Consider the following 8,236-nt stretch of genomic DNA (forward strand, 5'->3'; position numbering starts at 1 on the left):
TACAATGCTTTGAGCCTCTCAATCCTGTAGTCAGAGCTTGCATCTGTTGAGGAGCAGCTCAGCACCACCAGCTCATCCAGCTGTAGTCACCTTCCAGTGCAGTACCCACCCCCCATATCTGTACTTCACCAAAACGCATGGGCATTCTGGATGAAAAACCAGGTCCAGCTTGAACTGATGGTTCCAGCATCCTTTGCAGTCAGACATGAGTCCCCCCATGCCACAAAAATGTTATCAGCTTTTTGAAATTCCATAAATGTTCACCTATGGTTGCTACCCCACTTGGGAATGGTTCAGTGCTTTCATTTCACTTCACGCCTTGATCACTTTGTGGTACCAAGGAACGAAGCAGCATTGTCTGCCAGCACAGCACCCAGGACTAGGCAGGATTAACATCAGACTTCACAACCGCAGATCCAGCTCATAAACTTTTGTCTGCCTTTGCTAAACCCTTGCCAAGTCCTGGGCAAGGCAAAGTAAGGCCTCGTCTACTCCTGCAGGGTCAGCCACAGTCCCTCGTGGCTCACAGTTGCAGCCCTAGTGCAGTAGGTGTGTGTGGCTTGCCTACAGCACATCTAGCTGACCAAGGTACCAGCATCAGTGCAATCTGTACCTGCCATGAAGGGCGTTTATGCCTTGCACAGCCCCAAGAAACTGTGCCAGATCAAACCCACCCAAAGATTTACCTGGTCCAAACTCAGGTGGTGACACAGAGAGGAGAGATTTGGGGACAGCACAGTCACTTCCCAGCCTCAACATGCCTAGCTCAACCATTGCCCAGTGGAGGATCCTGCTCCTAATTTCATCTCTCGCAGCACCTTTTAAATTAATTCGTTAATTGGCGTGTCAGGCTGTGCATATGAAAGGAGGATGCATGGCTCCCTCTGCCGGCACGCGGCGCCCCACGCCCTCTCTTCCCCAAAAGCCGAGGAAGCGCCGGCCCCGGGCCCCGATCGCCGCCAGCCCCCAACCCCCGGCCGCGGGCCCGGCGGCGCCTCGGGATCCCAGCCTCGGCTCCGGCACCCTGCCTTCGGGCTGTGCTGCTGGAGTTCTGTCCTGGAAAGAGCGTGCCCCAGGGGAACAGCCGAGGAGGACCCCTGCAAAGGGGTGTTTAGCTGACTTGTAGAAGTTTGAGCAGGGATGGAACTTCCTAAGGACTCTGCTGATGCTCAGCTATTCCTACCTGCCTGCTATCAAAAGGTTCTGCTGTATTTCACAAGTGTGAAACCAGCCAAGCTCTGAGAGTTGGCAACATCCAGCTCCTGAAGGAACCACTCACCTGTACGTCCTCGACCTTCCAGACTCCAACGAAGGGAGAGAAGGCCCTCTCCCACACACACAGCGGTCACCCACAGCCATGCGTCTTTCCAAGACCATGACAAGAGGGAAGAGAAAGTATTGTCACACTTCAAAAAATGAATAGTAAGAATCCAAAGGAATCCAAAGCCGAGGATAACTAGAGGTTGGTTGCTGAGGATGAGGAGGTGGTAGCATCCTGTATCAGAATATAAATCTAATTTGCTCACACTTAGTACATGCCCAACTCAAATTGTGCCTCTCTCAAAAGGATGACAAGGTGTTGGCTGGGGAGAGGAGGAGGTGCTCAGTTTAGGAGCCACTTTTGATCACAAGGATTACTGGAGAAACAGCATTTTGGGGATTTCAGATTCCAGGAAGCAGATGCAGCATGAGCAGAGGGAGATAATCCCAGTGTGACAGAGATGCAAGGAAGTGGGATCAGGAAAGGCAGTGCAGCATCCTCAGGCACAGAGAAACCATGTGTTAGACCCTGTGAATCCCAGTCTGAGGGAACAACCTCCCCATAGCCATAAGAAGTGGACAGAACAAGGGCCTGGCCCAGGACTCCCAGCACATTTTCTGTCCTGGGATGGCCAGACCATGAGGGTTTCCATGCCTCTGGAGCAGCCAAGCCCTCATCTGTTCCTTCCTGACCCTGGCTAATGTGGGAACTCAGTCCCAAAGGAGACGTCTCAGGAGCCTGCTGCCCCCAAGCCTGCCAACTGATAGCAAGAGCCCCTACCCGGCTCGCAGCCCACCAGCAACCTGCCAGCAAGCAGGCAGCCAGGGGAATCCAGGCTCTTCTGGGATGGCAGAAGGGGGGCACTGAGGGGACAGGAGGGAACAGACACAGGATACTTCCCCCCCACAGAACCCAACTGCAGGGCTTTGCAGGTGGGCACAGGGCCCTTGGAGCTCACATCAGCTGGGGTCTGTCTGTGCCCAGCTCCTGAAAGCAAAGCCACAAGGAAGAGCAGCAGGGGGCAAGAAAGGACCGGGGACAGATAGGGCTCCCACAGGAACCATGCTGAGCTCCCAGGTGCTGCAGCACAGAGCACCGCAGGTCAGGGCTTTCCCTGCTGCCCATCACACAGGGGAAGGGCCACATCCTGTGAAGTAGCAGGTGCAGTTGGCTAGGCAGGATGAGCCTCTCCTGCTGTGCTGATACCAGGACTGTATCACACATTCCTGCTCTAACTCAGTTTTGCAGTCAGAATCTCATGGAAATGTTGACTTTCCAAAGCAGTGTTTAAACCCTATACTTGCTCATGCAGCTGCTGTTCCCAAATGTCCCACATCCTTGTTTTACAGGGTATATATACCTTTCCATATCCATGCACACACTACTGTGTGTCTGTGCCTCTTTTTGTGCATGGGCTTCTGCTAAAGGGAGCTTACTGCTTTTGAGACTCCCTATTTATTGCCCAGGATGTTTCTATGGAGACTCCCATCATTGGCTGAAAAAGGCTTCTGGCCATCAGCAGCTTCAGGTGAGGGCCTCAAGCTTCACATCACCAGCAGTTGTTATTGCTATTAGCTACAGCTAGTTAGGAAAAAATTAACAAAACCCCACCTGATGTAGCAGCAATGGTGAGTGATGTAATGTTGTGAGTAAAGAGGAGTGGTCCTGCATTTGTTTTCCTTCGTTGTCTTCTGGAGTACTGTAGCAGGGAAGAGCAGAAAAGAGGGATGGGGGTGTCTGGACAAAAGGGAGCTGGACAAACAGTTCTGCTTTTGTGATTCCTTGAAGTATTTCCTACTCAGCAAGTTTTGCACAACTGCTGTAGCGTTGGAGCACAGGGCCACTTCACCCTGTACAGTGGCTGGCCCTGACACACTGCTCCCCTGTCCATGGCCAGGATGTTCTCAGTTCTGTTCAGTGAGCACCTGGCTAAATGCTTCTACAGAGCAGCCACAGACTTGTGGCTGTTGCTGACAAGCACCAGGCCCAGCATCACCTCCATCATACCCACAGCTTCCTTCCCATTATCAGCCAGTCAGTGCCAAATTCAGCATGGGGGACAAGCAAGGCCCCGTATGTACAGCAGACCCTGCACACAACAGTTTGACAATAGTGTTAATAGGCACTTTGCCCAGAATATCAGTCCTGCAGCATGTGAACTAAGCCACAGGTCTCTTACAAGTGATCCCAAATTAGAAGGTGAAGTACAGAGTACAGTCAAAACTAAATGAGCTCTGCTGGGTTTATTTTCCTCATCTCCTTGCTGGCACTGCCACAGCCAATGTGAGGGGCAAGAAAATTAGTAAAAGCAGGGCAGGAGTAAGGGGCACAGCATGCAGAGAGAGAGTGAGGACACAAGGGCAGATTTCTCACAGGCAAAGGAAGCAGGGCAGGATTGTGAATCCAGAGAAGTTCTGCCTCTTTCTGAAAAAGTGACATTAGCTTTAAATGAATTTTATAGCCTTCACTTGTGCTTAGTGAGCTATCCTAAGATTGGGCACCCAGGAGAAAGGAGACACTTTCTGGAAAGCACCTTGATTTTCAGCGCTGCTAGTAGGTTTAGCAGTAGTGATGCAGTCCAAACCTAGCCCTTGGGTTGCAGTGCGGATAGACCAGGTTTCAGCTAGCTGCCTTTCCTGTGCAGCCAGGGCTAAGCTATCCCAGTCTCAAGAGGAAAATTGCAGGGGCCACACTTTAGCAGGGTCTGTCCTCCACTTTTTTGTTCAAAGAAGCCTTATAGGATCTCTGGGAAAGACTGCCTGACAGCACTAGGGCTGCCTCTCTCCCCATCTGATACCACTGTGCTCACCCACCACCACAGCAGCTCTCCGCACTACTATGAGGCAGAGGGGCACTGGCAGAGCAGGCACTCCAAAACCTGAAGTTTGGAGATAAAAGCCAAGCCCAATCCGCTGAGGAACAGGCATCCTCAGACCAACCTTAGCACTCTGAACAGCCTCCTCATGCTCCCACCTTCCAGTAGTGTAATCTGTCCCCGTATGACTTCATGCACCAGGCAACATTAACAGCAAAGGGAGCTCTGCTGCAGCATCAGCAGGCTCCACATCCAGCTGCCAGCTCCCACATGTTAATGGTGTCCCACAGGCCCTCAGAGGAAGGTTCTATAATGCTATCAAAGAGCTGGAGACGTCCGTTTGAAGGGAGAACTCAAACCACACTGCAAGGGCATCACAGGAACAACATCACAAAGACCCACAGCTTCCACAGTTAAAGAGAGAACCTACACTCTCTGCAGGCATCCCAGACAGCCGTGTGGGATTGGTGAAGGCAAATATTGCTGAAAAAAGATATCCAGACATTGCACCACAGAACCCGCAAAAACAGTGATTCTGGTGGAATGGTCTCTGCAGTGGCTACTGGTGGGATGAGAGGGTCTCTTGCTGCCTTTCCACAGCTCTCTAAAGTGGAAACCAACATTCAAACAGGATGTAGCTGCAGACACAGGCATCCCTTAGAGCTGAGCAGGTAGTGGGCACCCAACTCATGCCAAGTGAATGGGTGGGTCCCAGTCCAAATCCCTGAAATGAGCTGTCCATACCCCAGGTCTGCACAAGATCAGGGGTAAATGATAGGCAGAATGTTGCTGACCAAACCCTCCCAGGAAGACTCAGCTTTTCTGCTGAAGTGGAGCTTCACAAGCAACAGGGCTCACAGGGACAAGCAGGCATGCAAAGACAGAGCCCTGCAAATGCTAGAGTAGCCCAATGCAAGGGGCAGAGCTGTGCGCCCCTGCCTGCAGCCCAGGGCACAGCTACACAGACATCACCAAGGACAAGGTAACGTGAGGGGAGCCCTCTGGATGGAGAGCAGAAACTGGCAGGTGCCAAGGGTGCAGGGCAAGATACCCTTGGGGCTACAAGCTGGGTCCAAGGCAAAATTGGTAACATCCCTCCTTGTCAGTCACCCTTCTCTGTAATGGACATGCCGTGGAATAAAGTGGCGGTAGAGACAAAAGTGATCCCGGGAACAGCAAGGTGCTGTACACTACGTCCACCTACTACCTCAGGCAAGGAGTCTTGTTGGGACTCACACCTACCAAATTTCTACATGCAAATTTACAAAAAAGCAGATCGTTCAAAATGGCCTGTGCCTCAGGACATATGTGGACTTATCTGCAGAGAAGCGTCATTCCTTGTAAACCTAAATACAGTTGCATAACCACATGGTTAAAAGATATTGACACATTCATACATGGTTGTACTCTACATACAGATGCTGCTTAGTGACCTGATGGCAAAAGAAAACAAGCATCACCACACTATTTCTTCTTCAGTGTGTTTTACTTTAGTCTTCAAATATGGGCTTTCAAAATATAAAAATAATTATTTGAAAATTATGTAATTATATTTCAAAGGAATAATGTCAGATTGAATACATCTAAAGTTCAGTTTTGTTTCAAAGCTTTTATGAACAATCTAATCCTTCTAATAAAGTAAAGTCCATGGGTAGCAAAAGGGATTTCAAACAAACATTCCCCAATGTCTTTGTAACCAAATTTTGCTACTATGGGCTAGTGCTGAAGAACATGAAAGTAAAAATTGCTAGGAAAAAAAGCCTGATATCTTAATATCATTGTAAAAGTGAAAGGAGAAAAAGTCTCATAAGACAACATACACAAAATATGCAGTAAATTATGCCCCCATTCTGAGGATCCTTACACATGAGCAAGGAACTATGGATTTTTAGATGTTATTACATTCTAAAGCATGAAAATATCATGCTATTTGATAAAGAGATAGGAAAAAATAGAATTTTACATTATTTTTAATCTAACAACAGTCTTTTATTTTATTTTATTTTATTTTATTATTTTTTTTCCTGGAGACCTGCTAGCTTCTTTTTAAAAAGAGTTTTAAAATTGACATTGTTTCAGTAGCCACTTGTCTGTTCTAGGCATGAAATCACTGTATCATATCATAAGGTGTCAATGCACCAAAAAAGTGTTCTTTTTTTTTTTTTTTTTTTTTTTTTTTTGACAGGAACAAAGCTGGTTCTTTTTTGCCTATGAAATAGCACATACCATTTTCTTTCACAAGCCCACCAAGTTTGATGTTATATTTATTCAGCAATCAGCATTTCAGAGTCCAAGTCTTACTTACTCTAACCCCCCCCACCTCACTGGAGCAGAGAGATGTATGTAGTACAGAAGTCAGTACAGAATCTGGGCCAGCTTATTCAGATTTTAGTAGACTCTACCCTGTGCTACTCTCAGGGTCCTGTCAACATTTTCAGGGATTTCATCAATGAACAGCAGAACCACCTTTTGGCCTTGAACACAAGTAAACACAGTATCACTACACAAAACCATTTCAGACTCGTTTCCATTTTCCCCTGCTATGTGATACGCAAAGCCAGAGAAGCAATTTATTCTCATCCTTTGAAAACTGATGTGCCAGGATCATGATCTCCAACCCTGATAAGTGTTCACTGCACATTCTCCTTACCCAGTGCTCATGAAAAAAGGTGGCCAGCATTCACCAGCCTTGTAAGGGAAAACCTGGCAAAGCCTGTTCTCTGAGCTGGGCAAAAGATCTGCCAGTGCAGTCTGCAGGCTTCAGCCATTATCTGAAACTTATGTCCTCTGAAGGGATAGAAACAGGTCCCAAAGTAACAGTCATCACCTGAGATTTCCTTGGTGGCATGTAAGACTATAGTACTGGCTGTTGTTGGAACGTATGGTATTTTAACAGCACAGTACTGAACCAGCAGCAGGGACAGAGGGAGGCACATCTCATTCCTCAAGCCATGCAAACAAGCTCTGGAGAACCAGAGCTTTGGTGGAGCCATTCTTCTTAGCCTTCTCAGGTCTAAAGCCTTCCCTGAGATGCATTGTGTTGTCTTAGGAAGTTATGTCTGAACTCTGAGCCTGCCTCTCCTTGCTGCTATCTACACCATCATCCCTGTAACTGGTATTGTTCATGCATAAAATGAGGTTAGACGAAAAGACAACACAGATCTCCCCAGATTGTACAACTGAATGTTACAGATGTCAGAAATCACACAAAAGGAGAATGGAGGCGTCTACTCTATCTTTCCTTCCCCTGCTGGCAAAGAGAGTGACTGTGGGAGCCTGACTGCCACAGGATGTGCTCCTAGGACACTCAGTAAGAAGCATTTAGTACTGGCAGCTCTGGGCCTGGGCGAAATACTGTGGAGGAGCAGACGTGGCTGCAGCACTTGCCCCCAGAAGGCCTGTGCACAGCCATTTGGGAACTGTTTAAATTAGAAAAGTGCCAGTTTTAGCACAGTTATTTTGAGTTTGTTGTTAGAAAAAAAAAAAGGGGGGGGGGGGGGGTGCTCCGCAAAGAGAGGTGTTACCCTGCTTGCTAAAAGGACTTGGGCAGGACTCTTCAAGCATCTCAGCTGCATGTTCACATACATCTCTGAGCAAAGCCACTGTGGAAACTAGCATGGAGGGCTTGGTCTCACTAAGAAAAAATGTGGAGATCATTCTTGGCTAGGAACGAGCCCAGAGAGGCCGTTTTAAGATACCGCCGGTTTAAAAAAAAAAAAAAAAAAAAAAAAAAAAAAAAAAAAAAAAAGAGCCGCAGCGCTTTAAGCTCCCGAGCCCTTTATCGAAAGGTATGCTGAGCCATGCAGCTGACGGAGCTGGTGCCAGAGCTCCGGGTACCACGCGTTAACCACCCCGGCAGGGATGCCCCAAGGCGCCTAAGATCCACGGCTTCGACTGACCTCCGAAGCTGAAGCCAACGCTACCGTCCCAGCACGAGCCTCGGGGCAGCCCCGGGGTGCCGGCGCCGTGCGGCCCGAGGTGGCGGACCCCCGGCCGCAGCCCGCGGTCCCGGGCCGCCGGGGGCAGGGCCGAGCCCGCACTCACCTGCGGGGAGCGCCCGCCGCAGCCCCGCCGAGAGGCACCAAAGTTTGCGGCGCGGCGAGGGACGGGGAAGTTGGGCGCCCCCGCGGTGCCCGCCCGGCCGCCCGCCGAGCCCCGCC

The sequence above is a fragment of the Oxyura jamaicensis genome, chromosome 20 (assembly GCF_011077185.1).
Source record: "Oxyura jamaicensis isolate SHBP4307 breed ruddy duck chromosome 20, BPBGC_Ojam_1.0, whole genome shotgun sequence".
In the NCBI taxonomy this organism is placed as follows: Eukaryota; Metazoa; Chordata; class Aves; order Anseriformes; family Anatidae; genus Oxyura; species Oxyura jamaicensis.